The sequence below is a fragment of the Anomalospiza imberbis genome, chromosome 14 (assembly GCF_031753505.1).
Source record: "Anomalospiza imberbis isolate Cuckoo-Finch-1a 21T00152 chromosome 14, ASM3175350v1, whole genome shotgun sequence".
Taxonomy (NCBI): Eukaryota; Metazoa; Chordata; class Aves; order Passeriformes; family Viduidae; genus Anomalospiza; species Anomalospiza imberbis.
In genome coordinates, this window is record NC_089694.1 from 12,895,573 (window position 1) to 12,919,131 (window position 23,559).

A 23,559-nucleotide genomic window follows, 5' to 3' on the forward strand; every position below is an offset into this window, starting at 1 on the left:
GCCTCTTTTATTGCACCACATTTTCACACTGTACTCGCTTCAGCCTCTAGCCAAGGCAAACACAGACAAAAGTATACTTCTTAAACATATTTCCATTTCAACTGCAGACTTCAGTATTTCCAGTGAGAGGATCATAAAGAGCTGTCAACAGAAAAAGGAGTTGACTTCAATTTCTAGTGCAGGAGGCTTGTTAAAGATCACAGCACTGTAGTGGATATTGAACTGTTCCACTCAGTGTATAAAGCTGCCCCTCAGATGAGCAAGACACAGGCACCCACCCCAGCTGCTGTGCCCATCAGACACCCTCTCTTTTCCAACAAACACATCCATACATTAGTTTCACAGCATAGAAGCAGCAGCCTGACAGGACCTCTGTCTTTGGTGGCAGAACACGACAGGTTTCACTGCTGATCTAACAGGACCATACTTGTTCAAAGTCACACCTGCCTTCCTGACAGACCTACTCACAGTTTCTGCTGGTCTTGAAGTAAGGCAGGTGGTAACTACAGAAGCAAGACTCTGCTCAAAGTAGAGCATGAAGTAATTTCCCTCTTCGTATACATATATATATATATATATATATATATATATATATATATATATATTTCCCCCCCAGGCTAACTGCTATCTTGCCTTGAAATAGCACTCTGCTTAGCCCACAACCCAGTCTTCAACAGAAACACACAAGAATGAGAACATTCCTTACTGGACCAGGCACTGGCTAGTTGGGTGTAACATCAGATCAACAGTCAATCCACAGCAATTTTGGAAATGTTTTTAACAAGGTTTACCTGGGAAGGAGCTTAAAAAACAAGATGAAAAACAAGTAAGCGGAACCCCCCATATTGCCTTGGTGAAACCCCCAAACGGGCTGCCCAGTGGCAGTAGGCACGGCTCCAAGAGAACGGGGACTGTCAGCCACGGTTGTTACCTTGCAGGAAGATGGGAGCTGCCACTGTGGATCACACCTGCTGTCCCTGGTACCATGGGCCAGAAGTGGTGTACCTCTAATGGCTGATTATAGAAAAGCCTGCCCTAGAGGGAAATACTTCCTTAAGTCTCATCAGCCAGTACTTACATATGCTGTGAATCATAAACACTTAAATCTCTTAAGATTTTTATCCTAGTTAACATCAGTGTAGATAAGCTCATTACCTGTTTCTGAACATTTAATTGTTCTTTCTTGAATACTAGTAAGGTCTCCATATTTTATTTCTCACAGAGGCAGAAAAACAATACTTTGTTTGTGAGCATGAAGTCTGAGTAACTTTACTCACTGGTGATGTCTTGTGCAAGCAAGACCCAGCATTGCAGGCAGGCTGCTAAATAGGAACAGCATGCAAGAAAATTAGGAAAAAAATTCCATATCTTGAAAGAAAAATGTATTTCCATGTCAGGCACGGCTTTTGGCTTTGTTATTATGAAAGATGTCTTGAGAATTCCCTGATGCACCTTTTGTATCAGATTCATTGTTTTACATATCACTATTCTGTCAGACCTAATTTGCCCATTTCCTGAAGTGTTCTAAAAATTAGTTTTCCTCAGATATTTCCATGTGTTCTTAATGAGAGGAAGCTTCACTTTCAAACAAAGTACAGCCCCACTCACTGTGTTCACCGCTGCTCAGTGGTTTAGCCACAGCTACACCCTTAGCTAACTTGTCAGTGTTAGTCAGGACCTAGCCAAGAACAGCCTCCCCTCTGTGTGCTCGGCAGCATTGTTCCAGCTGTGATCACTGAACGGCTTAAGAACTTGCTCTGGCACATTTGACCAGTTTATAAGAGGGAAGCTGGACTCACCACTTATTGCTGTGTTACTTAGGGGTTTGGGGTTCTTTTGCCTCTTTAATCTCCCTCAATGTTTTAGTCACAACATTTTCTTAGGCCAAAGAAAGAAATATGACTTTATTTATGTAACAGTATTCTCATTGACTTAGGTTTTTTCTGTCTCGTGTTTATAGCATAGTTCAGTTCACACAAAAATGTAACCTGTACACAAACCCCTGGGTTTGGCACTGGTTGCTCTGCTGATGAGCTAGTCTGCTCTTCATATGCACTTTATTCCTTGGCACCATGGCTTGGCACTTGGTCATATTTCAGTGCTGTGTTCACAAAGGAAACAGGACTGTACATAACATGATAGCAGAACTACCCAAAGAATATTAGGGCTGAGGTATCTGCTTGCAAGCAGGAGCATGACTAAGAAATGAAATAATTTTGGTGTATATGGACTGTGCTGATAATCACACAGAACTACTGAGAGCATCCTATGTCTACCAAAAAGGTGAAATGCTGGTTCTACTGAAGTAAAACTTCAGAAGTTTCCAAACACCAGAGTAAAATCAGCCACAGCTGACTGCTCATGCACTTAATAGGTAGTGTGCCTTCTCTCCTGAAAAACCTGCCTCTCGAGTATTTATAAAGCATTACATGGTGTCAGAAGTTATCTTAAGCCAAAGATGGTGCAATTACTTCCCCCAAGTCTGCTGGCTTTATGAGGCAAGTGTGCAGAAAAATGGTATCAGCTTAGCAACATTTTGAAATACTCTTCTCTGCCATGGGGCTGCTGGGGGATTAGCTGAAGGGCAAGTGGTGACACTGCTTGGGGCACGGGGTGCTCAGCAGCCCCCTAAGTACATGGTGGGAAGGGAGAAAAATAATTTAACACAGCATTAGGTGCTAAATAAAAACCTTACAGTGATTGGGAAGATCAATCAGATTAACTTACACTGTCCCAAAGCAGAAGGATCAACTTCAGAATCAGTGGGATATGCTGGGGTGTGCCATCCATACATAAGCATCACAGAAGTACACACAAAGAAGGCAATCACATACACATTAATTTCAAAAATTTCAATCCTCTACTGCCAAAATACAGTGCCAGAGTGGTAAACATATAAGATAAGGTTTTCAGTCACAATCTGATTTCTTTGTGCCTTTACTCAAGGAAACAGGGGCTACAGCAGCTGCTGTAACCCAGTAGGCATCAGGTTTACCTAGCTGTGCTTTGGGTAGAGCTGAAACGTTTGGCTTCCCCTCCTTCCCTAAGTTTTACTCGTCATATTTCCCCAGCCAAATGCGCCCCACTCGCTCGTGTTGACAGTGACCCCGCAGAGACTCCCAGCTTGGCTGGAGCCGCGATGAACTTTCTGCTTCTCCTCACTGGGTGTGCCCTGTCCTGCTGGGGATAAAACGGCGCATTCAGCTGGTGCTCACCACAAGGAATAAATAAAGCCAGGAAGGAACTGGAGGCTGGCGGGAGAGCCGTCGGTAGCGGTGACGTCCGCGGTGTTTGGCCCCGCTCGGGGCTGGCCCCGCGCCCGCCGCGCCCCGCGCGTTGTTGGCGCATCAGCCGCGGGCGGCCCCGGCGGGGCCGAGCTCCCCCTGCCCGGGACACGGCGACGGCTCCTCACTATCCCTGCCCGGGACACGGCGACGACCCCTCGCCATCCCTGCCCGGGACACGGCGGCGGCTCCTCGCCATCCCTGCCCGGGACACGGCGACGACCCCTCGCCATCCCTGCCCGTGACACGGCGGCGGCTCCTCGCCATCCCTGCCCGGGACACGGCGGCGGCTCCTCGCCATCCCTGCCCGGGGGACACGGCGGCGGCCCCTCGCTATCCTTGCCCGGGACACGGCGGCGGCCCCTCGCCATCCCTGCCCGGGACACGGCGGCGGCCCCTCGCCACCCCTGCCCGGGACACGGCGACGAACCCTCGCCGTCCCTGCCCGGGACACGGCGGCGGCTCCTCGCCATCCCTGCCCGGGACACGGCGACGGCCCCTCGCCACCCCTGCCCGGGACACGGCGGCGGCTCCTCACTATCCCTGCCCGGGGGACACGGCGACGACCCCTCGCCACCCCTGCCCGGGACACGGCGACGACCCCTCGCCACCCCTGCCCGGGACACGGCGGCGGCCCCTCGCCACCCCTGCCCGGGACACGGCGGCGGCTCCTCGCCGTCCCTGCCCGGGACACGGCGGCGGCCCCTCGCCGTCCCTGCCCGGGACACGGCGACGACCCCTCGCCACCCCTGCCCGGGACACGGCGACGGCCCCTCGCCATCCCTGCCCGGGACACGGCGACGAACCCTCGCCATCCCTGCCCGGGACACGGCGACGACCCCTCGCCACCCCTGCCCGGGACACGGCGACGGCCCCTCGCCATCCCTGCCCGGGACACGGCGACGAACCCTCGCCATCCCTGCCCGGGACACGGCGACGAACCCTCGCCATCCCTGCCCGGGACACGGCGGCGGCCCCGCCGGCCGGCCGCGGTAACTGCTGGTGGAGCCTCGTGGGGAGAGGACCCCCAGCTCCCCCCTGCCTGGAAAGCAGCTGTGCCGCTGTGGTGCCACATCGCTGCTGTGCCACCACCTAATCCAGATCTGTGGAACCCACAGCAGGAGAGCCCAGAGGTTGTTTTTTTTGTGGTTTTTTTTTTTTTCTTTTTTTTTTTTTAAATTTTTATTTTTAGGAGGAAAAAACGCAGGAGAGAGTTTCCCAGAGCCAGGCTAGCAAGCCAGCACCATACTCCTGAATTAGCACCACTGGAGCAGAGCAATTCCCAGTATCAGCTGGGAAAGGGCAGGAAAAAGCGAGGGAAGCAGGCACAGGGGAAGGTTTAATAGAGAGCCTATCTAAATAAGTACCATGTGCTACTGCCAGGAGCCCCAGCTGTCAGCACCACCTTTCACCTGAGCCCGCCGCAGGACGAGGATGTGTGTAGGCAGTTTCTGGTGACATTCAGGGAGCCGAGGACCACGAGCTGCTGCCTCCCACGAAGTGCTCAGTGCCCGGGTGGCAGCAAAGGATGGGGCTGAGGGGGAAGGGTGCTGGTAAGAGGGATCTGCGGTGGCTTTCATGTACACCGCTTCACCTCTGAGCCACCTGAGGTGTCACCTGAGGTAAGGGACAGTGAACACCATCTCAGCTTACTGGCCACAGGTGCTTTTGATAGCTCAAGGCTGCCCATGCTCGGCCCAGCTGTGCCCTTGACGGGCCCAGCCAGAGGTTCCTCACATTGCTGGGGCACAGCCCAGCAGTGAAGGCACAGAGCAGACAGCCACGAAACCACCCTGGTGAGGCACGTCTGTCTCATTTCTTTGAAGCTGGACAGATTTCAGAATGACTCAATAAAAGTTACAATTAACAGTATTGAAAAAGATACTTTAAGGGAGGCAATTTGAGATAATGCAGCCTGAGACCATATTAGCCTTCTGTGGAAAAAAAAAAAAAAGAAATCACTGTGGAGGAAAATGAACATATTTAAAACACCCCAAAAGTGTTTTGCCACCGAAATTGAGGAAGGAATTGATCACTAATACCTGGATCCAGGACCTGATTTCCTATTTGAAAATTTCTAGATTTCATTATGTCATTAAACAAGTGCCTGATTCAATATTCTAGTTTGCATTCCAAAAAAACCCACAAAACAAGATACTGTGTGAAACAACTTATGTTTATATGTTCTTCCATGCCTTAAAAAAATTTGGCACACAGTTTTCTATGACATTGTTCAAAGCAGTGTTTTATATAATTGCTGTATTTCAAAGGCATATGAAACTGAAAACTTGATAAGAAAATGAGAAGTGGAATGTTTAACTTCAAAGAGAAATAAAACCTCACTTCCTACTTCTGCCCCACTGTTCTACGTTGAAATGTGAAGCTTCATACACAATGCTGTGATTTATCACTAGTCAGAATGTAGAAGCTCGCTTCTACTGTAATAAAGACTGCCCAGCCTGTGGAATTTTGTGATGCCCAACTGTGAATGTATTTTACTCGTAAGTTACATCCACTCAAGAAAAAGACATGAATGAAACTTCAAGATGAAGGTAAGGAGCAGGCATTAAGAAATAGCAGGTTAAACCAGCCCAAGGCTTACATCAAACTTCCATTTTTTGGTTAATTTCTTAAAATGCTAAGCCAAAGATCAGAAGTACAACTCCAAGGCTAGAGCAAAGGCATCAGTAGGGAAAACCACATCAGTAATCAACAATATAGAAACTATTCTATGGGGTTAAATTAGTATTTTTAGGAATCAACATCCTTTACACTCCTCTGTTTCAAGTTAAACCACAAACAACCAAAAAAAAAATCACCAAAAAACCCTAATATCAGAAAAATAATCTTTTTTGTCCCTGCTACCTGAGGCCCACCAAAGACCAGAGGGAAGCAGGATGGTGCTCAGAGGACTCAGAGAGCTCAGCTAAACCAGACAGGGCTCACCAGGGTCTGTTACCCACCCAGTGGGAATCCCATGGAGGAGTGAGTGGGAGCAGGAGCCCAGCTGGGATCTGGATTTCCTGACTGCTTCAGTGCATGCCGCCTTTTATCCAGGGCTTGTGGCAACTGCACAATTAAGAGCTTAATGCATGTAAGATATACTTTGCAAGCAAAACATTATTCATTAACAAATCTGATTAAAGTGCTAATGCAGTGAGCGCTAGCACAAGTTCAGAAAGACAAATAGTCTCAGTGGTGCAGTGTTTGTGAGGAACATTACCTGTAAATGGATTTTAACTATTTAAATTGGCTTCTGTTCAGGAACTATGAAAAGACACAATGTAGCACAGAACACTTCATTTAGCTTACTGGGCTTAATGTGAGGATGAAAAAATCCTGAAAATTAAGGTTTCTGACTTCAGAACACTAATATGTTTAATTCTGCAAAGATATCTGTGTCATAATCTTGGACTAAAAAAAACCAAACCAAAACAAACAAACAAATAAATAAATAAATTCCCCCAGCAGCACTTCACTGATTATTAAAGATTTGTTGGTAAATGGTAGAACATTTAAAACCCATTCCATATAGACTAAATCATGTTCATTCCTGGATTCCACAAATGTGCTTTGCTGCTGTATTAGTAAAACTGTTCAGCTTTCATCCCTTTATAAGCCTTGTGATATTTCAGATCATGGAGGCAAGTTGTTACAGGAGAATTTTAGCTTTTATCTTTTTAGTAAAGGTGTATTTTCATCATTTTGGCAGAACTAAAAAAAGTTCCCACTGGCCACAACAGACATCTGATGGCTTTCCCTCCTTTCACACACCTACTTTTCCCAGTTTTTTCAGAAGCCTGATGTCAAATCCTGTAAGCAAGTAACTCAGGCTGATACATGCAAATAAACTGTAATAGCTACTCCTGCTTGACTGTGGCCCTGCTAAATACAGGTCCATTGTGAGGCCTTTAGAAGAACTATTGCATTGCAGGCAGACACCAAGCCCTTATCTGCAGCTGCTGCGAGTGGCTGGGCAGGGTGTGGCAGCCCGAGGTGTGGGATGTCTCGGAAGGATTCCCGGCGCTGTGTTTTACTGCCTTCCTTTGATCCCTCTCTGGGAGGTGGTAGGTGCACAGCTTTGACCTACTGAACCGAGCTATGCTAATATGGCCAGAACACTGCAATAATTATTAAATCGTATGACCGAGAGTTCCAGTTGCTTCTGTACAATACCAGCCTACCAAAAGGCACATTACTGTGTAACCTGAAAAATGAATAGTTTAAAAAACTCTAGGTGGTTTTTTTTTTTGCTCTTCCCATTGATCTTTTATTTCATTCTCTAAAACTCAAGATAAGCCTCAACTCAAAAGATCTGAGATCAATAGGAGTTTTGACTAAATCAGAGCTATAAGATTTGGCCCACAGTTTCTAGAACTACTCCTGCAGCCTGAGAAACCTTGCTAGTCAAATCTCCCAGTGATAACAAGCTGTGTACACACACTGTTTACAGTGGCCTAATAGAAACTTTACATTATAAACTCAGCACCTTTTCCTCTTATAGCAGCCTTTTTCATATGTTCAAATCTTGTTTGATGGCAGTCACAAAACCAAGCAGTTTGCAATTTCTGAAACATCCAGGGAGACAGAAATCAAATGGTGCTCAAGCTAGTTAATTAAAACATTTCAGAATCTTTCACCTGTGGAGTCAAGCTGTTTTGTTAAGAGAAGAATTGGGAGACTAACAGAGCAGGTGCTGCTGCAAGCACAGATTGCCAGAGAAAATCACTTTATAGAAGCCCATCAGAAGTAGTCTGACTACAGGATCTAATAGAGAGGGCAGTGTATGCTCATTGCTTCTCATTACCTGATTGTGAAATCTTTAGTTGAGGAGAGCTCTTATTGAAGTCAATAGGGATTTTCCCAGAGTCAGACTGCAGGATTGGGACCACACTGTGCCATTATGGTAGATATCACAAAGACCAGGCTGCCTAGATTAGAGTTTTCAATGGCAGCATCTGATCTGAAGCCAAATGAATTTAATAGAACACTTTCCATTGTTTTCCTTGCAGATCAGACCAGGGGAAGAGTCACCTAATGGCTGATATAGTAGAATGAAGCATCCTTGAAGTTGTTTAACAGGTTGTGAATATATATATATATATATATATATATATATATATATATATATATATATATATTCTCCCTCAAGGAAAAAAAATAAAAAGAACAGTTATTAAGGACTATGAAATGATAGCACAGAAAGGAAAAACACCTAAGCTGCAATCAGCTGGAATGATGTGCATCCTGCTTGTTATTTCAGGGCATCATTTATTGATTTTTAATGGAAAAGAATGTTAAAAGGTCAGAAGCAAACATCTGCACACCACTGCACATCGAGCAGTACCAGTGAAGTCAATGATGCTTGATCCATTTGTGCAGAAAGAGTAAGGCCAATGCTTACAACACCAATTGTCCAAGACATGTCCTGCTGGGAGGTCTCTAGAGCCCAGGCTCTGGAGGACCCCCTTGAAATCATTACCAATGTATGCAAGCAAGAGTATTTGCCTCTGTCAGCAATTTGCAGGACACAAGCCTTACTCTGTGTGATCCTTGGGGCAGAGGGGGTAATGTATCTGCATTTATATGGATGCCCCAGTGCTACTTAGGATTGTAGCTAACAGCATAAAAGCACACAGCTTCTTTCCAGAAAAAGTAAGAGAAAGGAAACTAGAGGATATTTTAGAGGACTTGTCTGAAAACATTGACTTCAGGAAGAAACCTTCCCAAAACCTTGTATTCCTACTAGGTTTTTAAAATGCAATCCCACCTTCCTACTCACGCCAATAAAAGTTGTAACCAAGATAAGGCATTTTTACTGGGTTGAATATTGGTTTCCCAGTGAACTCATCCCCTTCTGGAAGTTCATCTTTGCTAGGACAGATGTGTTATCTGTGTTTGTGTTAGCAGTTACCTTTGTCCTTTGTCCAGAAGACAAGAACATGGACTTTACAGAAAAGAAAGGGATATTCAGAAAGAACAAGTGGCAGAAAGGTGGATGTGCAGTAATGAAGCTTCTTTTTCCAACTTACCTCTGTTCCCTCCCATGAGTGAGCCAAACCAGTAAAGCATTCTCCTAGTCTCAACTGTACTGCTTGATATACATGTGTGAATCAAAGCAGATGAACCTAGAGTTCACAAGAGCTGCCTTCTAACATATAGGATTTTTTTCTTAAAAATATCATGAAAAGATGATTCTATTGTAATATATATTCTGTGTTTGCAAATGCACTATTGTTTGATATGTGTCAACTTCCCAGGGCTCCTAGCATGCATTACTGCCAGTAACCAGCCCTCTCAAATGAGCATACCAGTCAAGATGAGATTGTACAGATGTACTTCATTATTTTTCAGAGGCAATCTGTCCTTCTGGTGCCCCCCCCCCCCCCCCTTAGATGTTCTTTCAGAGAAGTAAAGAGCCTTTTAAGCAGTTGCTACCTTTCCATCCCTGTTCTTTTCTAATAGGCGATGGCTCTCTTCTAGAAGACTTGAGAAGGGCACTGAACTGGAGTCAAACTTGAGATTCCCCATGTATCTACTTCTTCACTTGCCAGCTACTGTAACACTGAATCACCTTCCAGGCTAAATTCATGACATGGAAGTCCTTTTATGAAAAGTGGTATGTATTATTATGGTATCAATGTCTGATACCATTTTAAGACAAGTCTTAGTGCAAGATTTTCTCTTCGCTCCTGAAGAGGGAATGAGTAAGTATAACTACTCTTCTAGGTGCATTTTCCTCAGGAAGCAAACCTAGACTTTCTACACCAAAATCCCTAAGCATCACTATCTCATATGAGTGGACCAAAGCTCTGAGGTGGATGAGAAGCCATAGCAGACTGAAGCCTCTGTGCACATATAACTGGGACAAAGAGCCACACGAGTCAGGATTACACATGCGTGCATAATTATATGTTACCCAGCAATTATGTGGAGAAAGCACTGCCCATCTAGATCTGCAACAGCTACTGTGCACGCACACAAAGCATCTACATGCTGCCTTATTGAGGAACAGGAATGAAACAACTTAAAAAAAAAAAATCACCAAAGAGGACAAAAAAAGCATATGTTAAGGTATGATTGACAGCCGCCATAATGGACTGTCATGTCAAAAGAACTGCCTTGCTAATTCTCTTACATAATGAGCTAGATGCTAGGCTCTCCTTGCAAGTTTGATTGTGCACCCTTCCATCAATCTTACCGACATCTTGGCATCTAAAATACAGCAAAACCACTTAACAAGGGCTCTTTAAACAGGAAAGAGGAGGGATGTCTCTGTGTATTAAATGTGATGTGGAGGTTGCTATGGTAAATTTGAACATGAGAACATTGCAGTGCAAAATTCCATACTGGTGGCTAGAGCTGAGGCTAGACATGCCTCCAGGTTCTTTAGGAATACTTGGATTGCATTATTCGATCAGTGGAAAAAATATGGTTCTGGTGACACTTTCATGGTAAGGATAAAAAAAACTGCCTTTGTCTAATTCTTTTCTTTGTGTGTGTCTATAGATCCCCAGAGTATTGATGAGGAATATCCAAAATGTGTTGTAGTATGTTCTTTCTGCAGCTTTCAAATATGGGGCCATCCCCCAGACTCCCTCAGTAACTAGGACTGGGAATATATATGCATTTCTCCCTGTTTTTGTTTTTTTTTTTTTTTTCACTTTGTCTGGTTGTCACAGTTACATAATGCTGCCAGTTGTAATCGCAGCTCAGTGGTGTTGTTAGGCAACTCCGTTAGCTTTAGTTATCGAACTGAAAATTGCCATATAGGTGTCGACTATCTGCCCTGCAGTTCTGGTGATTATAGCTTTAACTATTGGCACTTCCCGCATTACCAGTTCTCCAAGTTCCCATTTTGCTTGCCAGATTTATAATCCACAGAGCCCCTTGAGCTGTGAACTGCTCCCACCCAAGCAATTGGAGATTAATTGCCAGCTCTGCTCCAGGGCCCTGTAACAGAGGGGGACTGAGCTGCTCATCCGAGTGAAGTTTAGTGTATAAACATTTACTGGGATTTACTGTTCTCAGGGTTATTTCACGTTTCCCTTTTAGAAGAAATTCCATAAAAAACCTACTGATTTCCCAGCTCCATCGTGACATTTCTTAGAACATTTTTGTTGTTTCTACTAAATTATTATTGCAAAAGTACCAAAATAAGTAACACACTACAAGCTCACTGATATCTCCATCGTGGCCCACAGCACACAGGAGCTGCCACCACCATTATGCCTACTTTATCCAGTGCCTTTGGAGTTATTTATTATTGTTTATGCTTGTTCCATTTCTCTGTTTCTTCCTATTTTTTCTTGATCACATTTTAAAGTTTTAATAATCAGTTTAGCCTATATTCCCTTTTTCCTTTTGGTCAAGAAACATTCCTCTCCACAAAGTGGCATTTTTTGCATGCACGATTCCATTGTTCTCCCTCTGCAAAAATCAAACTGTCTGGCAGACAAGTCCTGGGCTGACTGAGCACAAATGCTGATCTGACTATTCAGTATGATCCTCACAACTGGAGTTATTTTCAACGCCCTCAAACTTCCCTCTTTCCAGCACTTGGCTGGTTTCAACTTTCAGGGGTTTTGTGCAATTGCTAACAACATCAGAGCCATCTCTGTGCTTTTGTTTAAACACATTTAACAGGATTCTTGACTTTCTTTAACTCAAAAATACTCTCCTAAGGCACCTCCCTCCCATGGCTCCAGAAATCAACCCCATTCTTTGTACTGCATCTGTGACAACAACAGCACCAATTCTGTCTCACCCAGCCAACCTCTACAGTTTTCACAGTCAAAAATACCAGCCACAAAGAAACAAATTTTATACCTGAAATACCATTTCTCAAGCTCTGTCAGTACAACACTTGTTTAGCTGGGATTTCTTACTCATCTCATGCTCCCATCTCTCCTCATTGTAGTTCCAAGCTCCTCCAGTGCTCTGGATTGCTTCCAGCCCCTCAGTGCTGCTTCTTATTCAGCCTTTCCTCTCACCTCTTTCCCAGCAGCACCCAGGAAGCCTCAAAAGCTTCATGTCCCTGCAGGACCCTCCCTTATTTGCCACAGCTGTTGCCAAATTACTGCTTTTACTGTTCAGTTATTAGAATTGCACCAAGGTATTTAAAAGCTTGTGGCTGTACCTTTTAAATTCATGGGGTTAGAGGTGACTTTCTGAAAGCATGAACCGATATGGGGAAGTTACCAAGTCCATTTTATTAACTTTAAATTTCATTGCTGTCCCTTATTTCTTTACCACTTCTGATAAACTTTCCCCCAGTATTTCTGTGTGTATTTTTCAAAGCTGTGTGTCTGTTTTGGCCACATATTTGTTCAATTTGCTTATGAACACTATGGTAACAAATTCATCCTATGGGTTCCTGAATCCTGCTCCCATATACAACAAGTCTTGCCCATTCTGCACATCTCAGTTTAATGTGAGTGAGATATTTGCATAGGCACTGGGAGTGAAATTCGGGGTGGCAAGAATATTTATGTGATGAAAGCACATGTTACAGACTCTATTCAGCTCCTGTCTTCTAGCTCTCACAGGCCTTCTTGGTGATCTCAGATACTGCTTTACTCCTTTATGACTCAACTTCTTACCTGTAAAATAGTGAGGATAATCTGTTTGGAATGAGTGGTGCTTGTGAGGTTGTAGGGAAAAAGCTACTAGACAGGAAAGTAAATAGAAAGATAAAATGATCTTTTGCTCTCATCTGTTGGAGTAAGTTTTTTTTCCACCTAGCCCTCTTCAGAGTACTTGAAAGTGAAAAAAGAATTGTGTTTCTCAGTGGGCTAGATAGTCTCAGCAAGAGCATTTCTCCATTTTTAAAAAGTATTTCTCATTTCAGTTGTCATTCAGGGAATCTGTTTTGTTTGGGTTTTTTTTCCCCCCCACTTGTGTATCTGTTCTACTTCTAGCTTTGTTACCTTGAGTTCAAAAACATTTCCACTCTTACTATTCAGATGGTTTTGTGTTCAAAAGTCCAGACATCAGCAGTATATGACTTGTAACACGACATTTAATATTTTTTCAAGTGTACATTTCTCTATAGGGCTTTTGAAATTGCTTTTAGTAAGGGCAATCTTTTAAGAGAAGAAAAAAAAAATCATGGCTGTCTTGCTTTGCATTACCATGTAAAATCATCTTTCTCCTTTTTGCAGTTTTGTGGTTTCTTCTATGACAGTACAGATTAATGGATGCATTTTTTGTTTCTCAGAAAGATCTAATCATAGCACGGAAAGAGAAGAGAAGCCAGTGAGAAGCCTCTGATCAGCTAACTCTCCCTAGATCAAATGCTCTCTGTTTGGGAACATCTGCCTTAAAACATACCACCTGTTCATAAAAAAATACCAATAATAAAGTGCTCATATGTCAGACATTGCAAGGAATGTTTAAAACCTTATAATAATCATTCCTTGTAAAGTAACTAGGTTATAAATTTATGCTGAAAATACTGAAGAACCAAAGCAAGTACATCTGCCTCTGTGGTTGGTATGACAGGATGGTACATGTAGAGCCATGAGCACATTACAACATTTGATATTTTTAATCAAATCCCATTTTAAGATGTGATGTGTGTTACTCCACTAAAGGTCATTTTAGTTACAGTAGCATTAGAGTTTTCAATAAAACATTTTAAATGCCAGTTATATAACTGCTTTTAAAACATTTAACAGCCACATTGGTTACATGACCTGAGACAAAGGATATTTTCTCAGCACTTTGATATATTGTGGCTAGATTATCCTTATGGGAACGTTCAGTTCCATAATGGCCTCAGGTCATCCCATAATATGTGGTATAGGATTTTTTTCACCAAAACAATAATTGCTAATGAAGCCAATGGTGATGGAAGTTCAATGACATGGCAGAGGATGAAGACTGCAGTCAATAATAGCAGCAGACACTGGCCAGTACAAGAAGTTCATCAGCACTCTTCAAGGACAAAGAGATGTAGCAATAAGGAACGAACACACACAGATCTGGGTCTTAGCACTGCATGGACATTACAGAAAAATAACTCAAGGAAACAGAAATTCTTTCCTCCTCTGCATTTCCAAGAGTTTTTGCACCATGAGTTTTTGCAATATGCTAGAATATGAGATAGATAAGACAGGATATGTAGGATATAGTTTCAGGACTTCCTAGCCAGGTGTACCTGGGCACATACAGAGATACACCACTCCATACCTCTCCTGTGAGGTGAACAAGCTCCACGTGATGTACAGGAGACTCATGCCAGGTCTTATTATGAGGGTAGACAGGTTCCTGTTAGGTTCTCTGCAGAAAGGTATCAGTGGAGCAGCATTTTCAGCTGTGGCATCTCCCCTGCCAACTCCCAGATGCTGGATCTCGCTCCCAGACCCAGCAACCTTTCTGACTCGCAACCCACGTGGCAGATCATCAGCCAGTCAACAGGACACATTCCTCTCTATTTCTTTAATTTTTTCTTTCTTACTTATCTCTTTGGGTTTTGGGTTCTTGTGGTTAGAGCCACCTATCTACCTACTCCTATGCAATCCTGGACTGTGGAGCATGGATGGGGTTGGCAGAGGGTCCTAGCCATGCCTGTAGACTTCTGCTCCCTCAAAGCAAAGCAAGTGGATTTCTTTTTAATAAAAAGAAAATATTTGTTGCAAAAAATGAAATAAAAATAATATATTGTTATTTTCTTCTGCTCTTAGCAGGAGTTATTTGATGACCTTCTGAGGGCCTGTCCAGCCTGAATTATTCTAAAAAAATGTGTATATTTGTTGAAAAGCAATATAAGAAAAACCAACAGTGGCAATCCTTTTTCACTGCTCTCAGGCATCATGTCTTTCTCAGTGACTTCAGGTCATAATGAAATTAAGAAGTTTCTGTGTTTCAGAATATCTTTCACAGCCAATTTTATCACGAGCCAATGAAATAAATGTTTCCAAAGTGAACAGCTGGCATCTCTTTTCATAAAAGATTCCCTTTTAGAACACTATTTCCAAACAATATTACAGTGGCTCCATTCACATGGCTATAGTTAAGACTGTGTCAATACTTCTCTTATAACCCTTGTTTTTCAAGGGTTTTTAACTTTACAGCTGAGCCATAATTAGCTGGGATTTGAGTTAAGGCACAAGAGTTTAGTCTGTCTGTGATGGCATTTTTGCTAATATTAATAAAATCAGTTTTAAATCATAGAAGAGTAAAACACAGTAATTTATATGCATAACAAGGATTCTTGAACATTCAATGGCTTTGATTTTAAAAAAAGGGATTTTGACAAGTGATTAGAATATACTGTGATCTCCATATATTCTGTCTTTTTAAAAGAAAAAGAGCAAAAAAAAAACAACTTTAGAAACTCAGTTTGACAAACATGGAAATTCAAAATCGAAGTAGATGGTCACTCCTTAATTTATGTTGTTATGAAGAATGGGTACAATAGTCTCATTAAAAGGCACAGAATCACGCTTGTGTTCTGTGGCTTTACTCAGTTCTTGCTGGCATGTAAGCAGAGTTTTTAATACTTGATTTCATTTTGTTAGAGAATTTTATGACAATACCAATTTGCATCCTGCCTGTTGTTTTATGGGCACTTCAGTCTCAGCCAACAGCCCACCTTTCTGCCCCCCTTGTTTCCAAAGCCACTCTTCATCACAGTGCAAAACTAACACCTCCTGTTTCTCATCCCAGTCATCCTCAGCTGGGCTCCTCTACCAGCCCAAGTCACCCTTTCAGCACGAGCCCACCCTGGTTTCTGTTGCTGGGCTCTCCTGGCTGCATCAGGATTGCACGGCAAGGAGAGCCAGATTTGGTTCACTCACCACATATCTTAATGGCAGCACCTGCTGGCTGTCTCCAGAGAGGGAACAAACAGTGAGGAATACCTGAGTGACACACAGGGAGGGTACAGCCAAAGATCTCACAGACATTCAGAGTGACCCGTGCATTAATACAACCACATGACCCTTTCTTCCCTGTGTTGGCACTGGCTATGTTTTCCTCCTTCTTCCCTTACTAGGCAGTTCTTCATGCACCCCGAATTTGGTAACATAATCTTGGCTGAGCTAGGAGACCTTTTTCCTAAACACAAGGATAATTGGGGTGATTTAGAAATACACCTATTTTAGCCTAGTATGTTATCTCCAGTGATGCTGAACACAGCAAAAAGGATAGACTTTCACCTCAGCGTTCCAACACTGTGGAAACAAACACAAACCTTTAACGTTAGAGTGCAAACAGCAGCCACAGAGCTCTCCTTGTTACTGCTGCTGACTGATCCGTTTGGGAATTGCAGGCTAGGATGACTGTATCCCTCTCAGGCCAGAGTTAACTGTATTACACAGTCAGAAGCCTTCCTGAACTCCGTGGCCATCACCCTCCACAAAAGCATGAAGTTAAAATTGTTTCTTTGAATTCAAATGGAATCAATACTTCCCAGGAGACAGATGGGCTTTTATTTTCTACACTGAGAAAAGAATCAGTGTCTGGAATTCTGGTTTAAAGTTTTCATCCAGCTACAGGACATCACCACGAAAAACCAGCAGAGACTGGGCACCTGCTTTTTTGCCTTGATCAGCCCTGAATCATAGAATTTGATATTTTATATAAAGGGAGCTTGCTGTTGCTCTTGCATGCATCTTTTTAGACTACACGGTCTGGCTCAGGCAAGAAGGCCATGCTTATTCTTTTTTGGAACTTTTTAATTTTTACATGTAGCTGAATCCTCTAGGTCAATTGTATCTGCAGGGGTGGGAGAGGAATTTAATTGCTTTTACTTCCTACCTTCATCTCAGGGTGACCAGTCCATTAATAATGCACAGGAAGCAACTAGGAAATGCATGGTAGATTAGGGATTAATTGATATTTGGAAAGATTTCAATCCACATTTGAAGGAAAAGGTTATGCACTGTAGTCCAGCTCTAGTTACTATGTGCATTTGATTATTACTTCTTACAGCCCTGCTTCTTCTGGTTTTAGATGTTTTCCCCCTTCTTTGGCCAACAAGGCTTTTACAAAAATTTCCTTGTTTGTTTCTTGCTAGAGGTATTTTCTACATTTCTGATTCACACCACCCAATATCAAATAAATACATATATTCCTCTGTATTTTCCACTAACTATGAGCTTTTTCTGCACTGACACCACCCACAGTTCCGTTATGAACAATTTGACTTTCCAAAATGTTATTGATTTCTCTGCTTGGAAGGTACAAGATTAATAGCTTTAGAGGGAAAAGTCCTTCAATCCATTCACTGAATAGGTGCTGCAAGCTTGCTTCAATGCCTGCAGATGTGCTTCAGCACATCACTTTTAGTTAGAAACATGAGTGAGACACTTCTCAAATCAACAAGGCACTAAAATACAGGAAACAGATGGGTAATTCCAGTGATGTCAGGGCAGGAAGGTATGATTTAGTTGGTTTGAAAAGGACGAGCCTGACAACTTGGCTTGTTTTGCCATGGAAATGATAATGACTTCAGTAACTTCTTTAGCCATTTTAGAGGCTCCAGAACAGCTAATACTGACACCCATAAAACCAGTAACTACTGGTAGCAGAACTTGACTCTAGCTGTCATGAATAAGGGATGAGTGTAAAGAATAGAAGACTCAATAGTAAAGATATATTAGATTCTTTTAAGACCTTGAGAAATTCACCATCTTTTCTCAATGCTAATTACATTAAAAATAGACTAAAATAAGGGATGTAACATAAATGTCCAGTTACAAGCATTTTGATAATGTTAGGTGAATTGGGCAAAGACCTTTTGAGGACCCCTGCTGTTACAGCAGCTTTTATGACGGTATTTGAATTTGAGAGTAATGGATTCTTCTAAGCAGCTAAAGCCAGACTATTTGGAAAAGGTTCAGGGCTGCTAAATGCACACTGCAGAGAATGTAAAATTTGAGTGGCCATCTCAATTTAGGACTAAAATGTCAAAGGAGAGGTAGACCTGTGTTTCATATGTGGTGCCATGAAGTATGTGGAACGCTAATCATGGAAACACTTAAGTACTTTTGTAATGAACTGCCCCTTTGGGAGCAGAGCTAGACTAGTTACAAAAGTCTGTCAAGATCCAGTAAGCGAGTAAAGAAACAGTGATGATGACTATCCTTTGCAGTAATCGGTTGGGATTGGAGAAGTTCATCTCCTGAGCTAGTAAAGGTCACATCATAAGTGACTTTCACAGTCTACCAGTGAGTGTTTTGCACTGCCAATGCAGTTCTGTTTTAATTCCCTCTTTGACAGACCAAGAGAAAGGGAAAGTCATTGAAATATAAGAAGTACCTCAAGAAGATGCCCTGGAGGAATCTTTGCTCACCTCACCACATCACATGGTCATAAACAGCTCTGAAAATGCCACCTATTTGCCATTGCATGACATCTTACTCAAATACCCTCTAATGAGCATGAACAGTAAGCAGCATATCCTATATTACAGTATTAAATTTAAAAATAATGCTTTTTGCAACTATTGTTAAGAGCAGTTTTCAAATCCCTTCAGTATTTTTAATCTATAGAGGTATTTGGAGTATTTTGCTAATTCTGGCTTTACTAATGTATTTGGTGAAGGTTATCTGAGTTTTGTCTCTTAATCTAGGAGACTTTGCAAGCACTGATTTATCTGCTTTGATTCATTAAATAAATGAAGACAGAATTGTAAACTGTAGTGGTGCCACAATGGAGTAGTTATGCTTTATTTTAATTAAAATCAGGATCTAAAAAATATTTTATTCAGCAGCTATCTACCTTGCTGTTCTTGGCCTAGTTTCTTCAAGTACCTAGAGATTCTGCTGAAGTCTTCGTTTGCTCAATCTGCCAAATCCAGAGCTGCATTCTGTGTACAGCTCAGACTGCAGGCACATTTTCAGCCAAAAGAATCTGAATTCTTTGGTCATAAGCATTTGTGTAAAGCCAGTGTTACTTTTAGACAAATCTGCTCTACTTTCCACAATTTCCAGGCTTTGCACCTTGCTGTGGTTGCAAACTTCCCCTGTAACATTTGAGGAAAGAAGACTCTTCCATTTCTATTTTACTTTCCACCCTCCATAATCCTTTCCACCCTTTATTTTCCACCCTCTTTCCACTCTCCATAATCTCTGCAGGAGCCCAGAGATTGTCACGGGCAAATCTCTGGCTCCAGCGAGTTTTCTGACCAAGAATCACAAAAAAATAATGAAACTTGTGCAATCATCACAGCACAAAGCAATACAAGTTCTTTCAAACAGAGGAAGCAGAACCTAAAAAGAGTTTTCTTACCTTTGGTGAAACTCTCAGCTATGTGGTTTATGGCTGGGCCTCTTTTCTTAGTCATGCCCAACATATCCTGAGTTCTGCTGGAGAAAGTGATTGTAATTACCAATCAAATAAATATGAGTTTCCATTACAGCTTATTTTTCATTTTAGTTGGCAATGATCTCATCCCTCTCAAAACTAGTTAGATATTGCCTTGGAGACCACAGGTTACCTGAATGTTGCTAGGATGCATCATTTGCCTGATTCTCTCTCCTTTTCCTCAGCCACACTGCCCACTCTCTGTGCTGTTAATCCATTTGGATATTGCCATTCTGTACCCCTGTGCTGGGAAGTTCCTAAGTGGCCATGTTGCTTACCTTCCTTCTCACTGCACTGTGCTTATCTTGAAACACTGAACAGATAATATTTGCATGTGCATTTATTCCCTAGATGGGCTGTGTCGGCCTTTTGTGGGAAATGTTGCAAACAGACCACAAATGAAGTTGATGTGAAACTGAGAAAAGCAGGTGGACAGTGTTATATATGGACAAATTGAGAGGGGATGTGGAAGACAGAACAACCTACTACCTAAACTTCTATACAATCAGTGCAGCTTATCTGATTGACCTGTATTACCACTGAGCAAAAAGCTCAAGTTGGAAAGCCCTTGTTGGTACTGACAGCAAAGGGAAATGGAGTGGAGAAACCTGAATGAACTGAGTTGAAAAAAATAAGTCACCCAACTACCTTTTCCTTCCTAATCATCATGTTTTAATACAACAGAATAAAGTGGCATATGAAAGGGTAATGTGCATTTTCTTCAAGGACTTGTTGAAACCCATAATACAGTAGCTTTGTAATTTACTGGTAATATGTACACAATATAAAGGATCAGGAGCAGAGCACTATCACTATATTTAGAGATAATGCTGCTTTTCTTTCATAGGCTTGATATAAACTTTGATTACATAGCATTTCTTTAATTTGCTGCTATTCAAGAAAACCCTTAGAGCACTGCAGCATGCAATGCCTCTCTTTTACATTTGCATTTTTTAATTTGCATTTTTTAATTTCCCAGACTGCAGCTCCACACCTACACAGGCTTCCCCTGTGGGAAGGAATAGAATATATTTCAGTATGAATGATACTGTTTTTCTTCTCAAATAGCTGTAATTATTAATTCCAGAGATTTACAAAAAAAATCACTTTGCTACTGTTTCACTTAAGTGTGTAGGTTTTTTTCCTAACTAACATCAGATGCCAATCTATTGCTCCACTGGTACCCATTTTAAATAGGGCAGCCAAGCAAAAAGTTCAGACTGCTCAAATGACTGGCTGCTGCTCTCAGCAGCCTGCTCGTGCATTCCTTGCATACCCCAAAATGACACTGAGTGCAAGAGGAGTTTGGTGCTTTTAAAGGAAGAGCCATTATGTCCATAGTATGTTAAGCCCCCCGTGGCACGTTAATGGCAAGAATCTAGACCAGGTTACTCAGCACCACAGACTATTTGCTAACCAGCAGGGACCAGTTTAGTCAATACTTTTAAACATGTACTAAACCCCACGTTGTAGGAGCTGGGGTACGTGCCTGTGGCCTGGGTGATCCACGTTTTAAACCCTACTGTTACTCTCTTGGATGGGGACCTCAACACAATTCTCTTTCATCTCTTAAGAGTGTCAGGCTCTTCCAAAACATTCAGAAAAGGCTATGACAGGAATATCCTATAAAACAATGGTTGTATCACTCACATGGCAAGTGACAAAGTTGGGACATCTCATCAAGTAATTCAACCACTGGTATTTCACTGCATAAAACACAAATTGTAGCAGTGACACTGGAAGAGGCTAAGAGAGCCCACAGCACTCAAAATATCTGGTGGGCAGAGCCCTTCCAAGACCTAAATTTAATTCCGTATGCCAGATTTAGCAGAGAGACATTTAGCTTTCCATTTCCTAGAAGATGTCCAATAAGCAGAAAAAAAATATTATTTCTTCCTCACTCTGTTTCTAGAGAAGCGTTAGCTTCCTTTGCGTACCAACCTTCAAGAGAAATTTCAGAATCCCAGGTGACACCTATGCACTCAGAAGCCAGAGAGCTGTCCTTCCCTGGGAAATCTGCTCCTGTCTCACCCTCTAGTGCCCCTTTCAATATGCTGGCTCCTGGGACTGTCACTTTAAACTTCCCCACCTGGTCCAGCTTTGCAGGTACAATCAGTGCCTAAGTTGGATTTCTGTATCTCACACAGTCTTGCCCCTTAAAAGCCTGGGATGCTAAATTTGAGGCATGACATAAAGAGAGAAGGCAACAAGCAAAGTTAGACCTGGAAAAAAGAAGGCAGCAGCAGGGCAATGGCTTTGCTCAGGAATTTAACCAAGTACTAATGCCTGTCTGTTGGAGAGTATCTGTCTCCAGAACAACTCCATCCACAGGCTGAGGCAACAAAATGAATTATTTTACTTTCTCTATCCAAGACCTTGCAAAAGAAAATTTACAAACACATTGTGTCTTCCCAAGACTGAACGTTTGCTCACATAATAAGGTGGGGGGGGGGGGGGGGGGGGAAGCTTGGAAGACTTTTATATAACAGTACCATCTCACAACCCCTGCCATAACAATATTTTATTTGTCAGTCTTTTCTTATCCCATGTCTCTTGAAGCTTGGCTAGGTTACTCCATCAAAGGGCAGGAGTAATAGCATCACTTCAGATAAAAGAAGAAGAGGGAAGTGTGCTGTACACAATCTGCCCATCACATCAGCTCACAGTTACATTAACCAAACAGGCACCACTCTATGAAGAGTTTACAGACATGGCAATCCATGTCAGCTGCAGCTTCTTCTCAGGTATGGGAAAAAATGCTCCACTCTTATGTGGTACCTATAACTCAAAACGCTGTACACAGATTAATTAATGGAGTGTTCTTTATGCACATCAATACACTGAGTCAGAGAAAGATTAAATAAATGACAAAGCACAAAATGTAACAGACATAGGAAGTAGCAGAGCCATAAGCAACACTGAACTCCTGGATTTCAGAAAAAAAAAACAAACCCTACTCTAATGCAACTATATCATTTCCCTTTCTTAAAGTATATGTTTCAGACAGCAAATTCTGCTGTACACAGCACTGAGCACATCATCACCTCTTTGCAAGTACTGAACTGAATAAATAATATCATCTATAATTCCAGTACCATGTTCTAAACCACTAAATCTATTGCAATTTGAAACTTTTGTACTTAACTGACTTTGGTAAATATAATTCTGAAAGCTGCACTATCTTAGTACGATTAATTAATATGTAATAATAATGATAATCATGACCAATAATGCTGCTTTAATAAGGATTTAATCCTACAGATCATTTTATGAAAGCACTTTGATAATAATGATTATTTATTCTTACAGTGCGTTTTTCATGTTAGCAACTTCAAGTACCATGATGATTAATAAAGCTAAAGAAATAAGGAGATATAAAAAATAACAATCTTATGAGATGGCTAATATGCTGAGCTTATTTAATAAACCTTATCAAATATAAAACTGTAAAGGACATTCTCTTGGGAGAGGGAAAAAAAAAAACCCAAACATAAAGCCCCTTAAGGCTATGTCAGCAGGATTGAATTGACCTGTGTATCACTGTCATTTCCATTGTCACTCTAGAAAACAAAATAAAATAATACATAGCATTTAGTGCATTATGGGCTAGGCTGTCAGCTGGTGTAAAGAGGTGCACTGGCATTAATCTAAAGGAGCTGTGCATCTGGCCCAACATTTTCAACAGCCTGCATAAGCAAGAGACAATACCTAATATGTCTTGTCCAGGATGACTTCAACACCCAGCAGAGGAAGGTCACATACTGTCAATGCTCACATCCTCTGGTGACAGTGGATATACTCAGCTACTTAGCTAAGCATTGGGACCGGGCATACTGGGATCTTTCAGGGGCTTTTTTGGCTGTAATAGAAGTGTCTCTTGCTTTCCTTCCTGCAGTTAAGCCAAAGGCTTTGGTAGGACCCAAGTTAGATTTTCATAGATATTCATATCAGGCCAATAGAA

The 23,559-nt window shown here is 42.2% G+C and overlaps 1 protein-coding gene across 3 annotated transcripts in view; it reads right to left on the reverse strand.

Moving 5' to 3' along the window:
* MAMLD1 (mastermind like domain containing 1) overlaps positions 1-23,559 on the reverse strand; it is a 176,434-nt gene that overhangs the window by 107,308 nt on the left and 45,567 nt on the right. The window contains exon 2 of one of the 3 annotated variants that reach the window (XM_068204980.1): positions 19,524-19,597. The exons of 1 other annotated variant lie outside the window; for it this stretch is intronic. The gene's annotated coding sequence lies outside the window, so the exon portion shown is untranslated. Of the gene's footprint in view, positions 1-19,523; positions 19,601-23,559 lie in introns of all 3 variants that reach the window. One more of the 3 variants, XM_068204981.1, reaches the window with a different exon arrangement.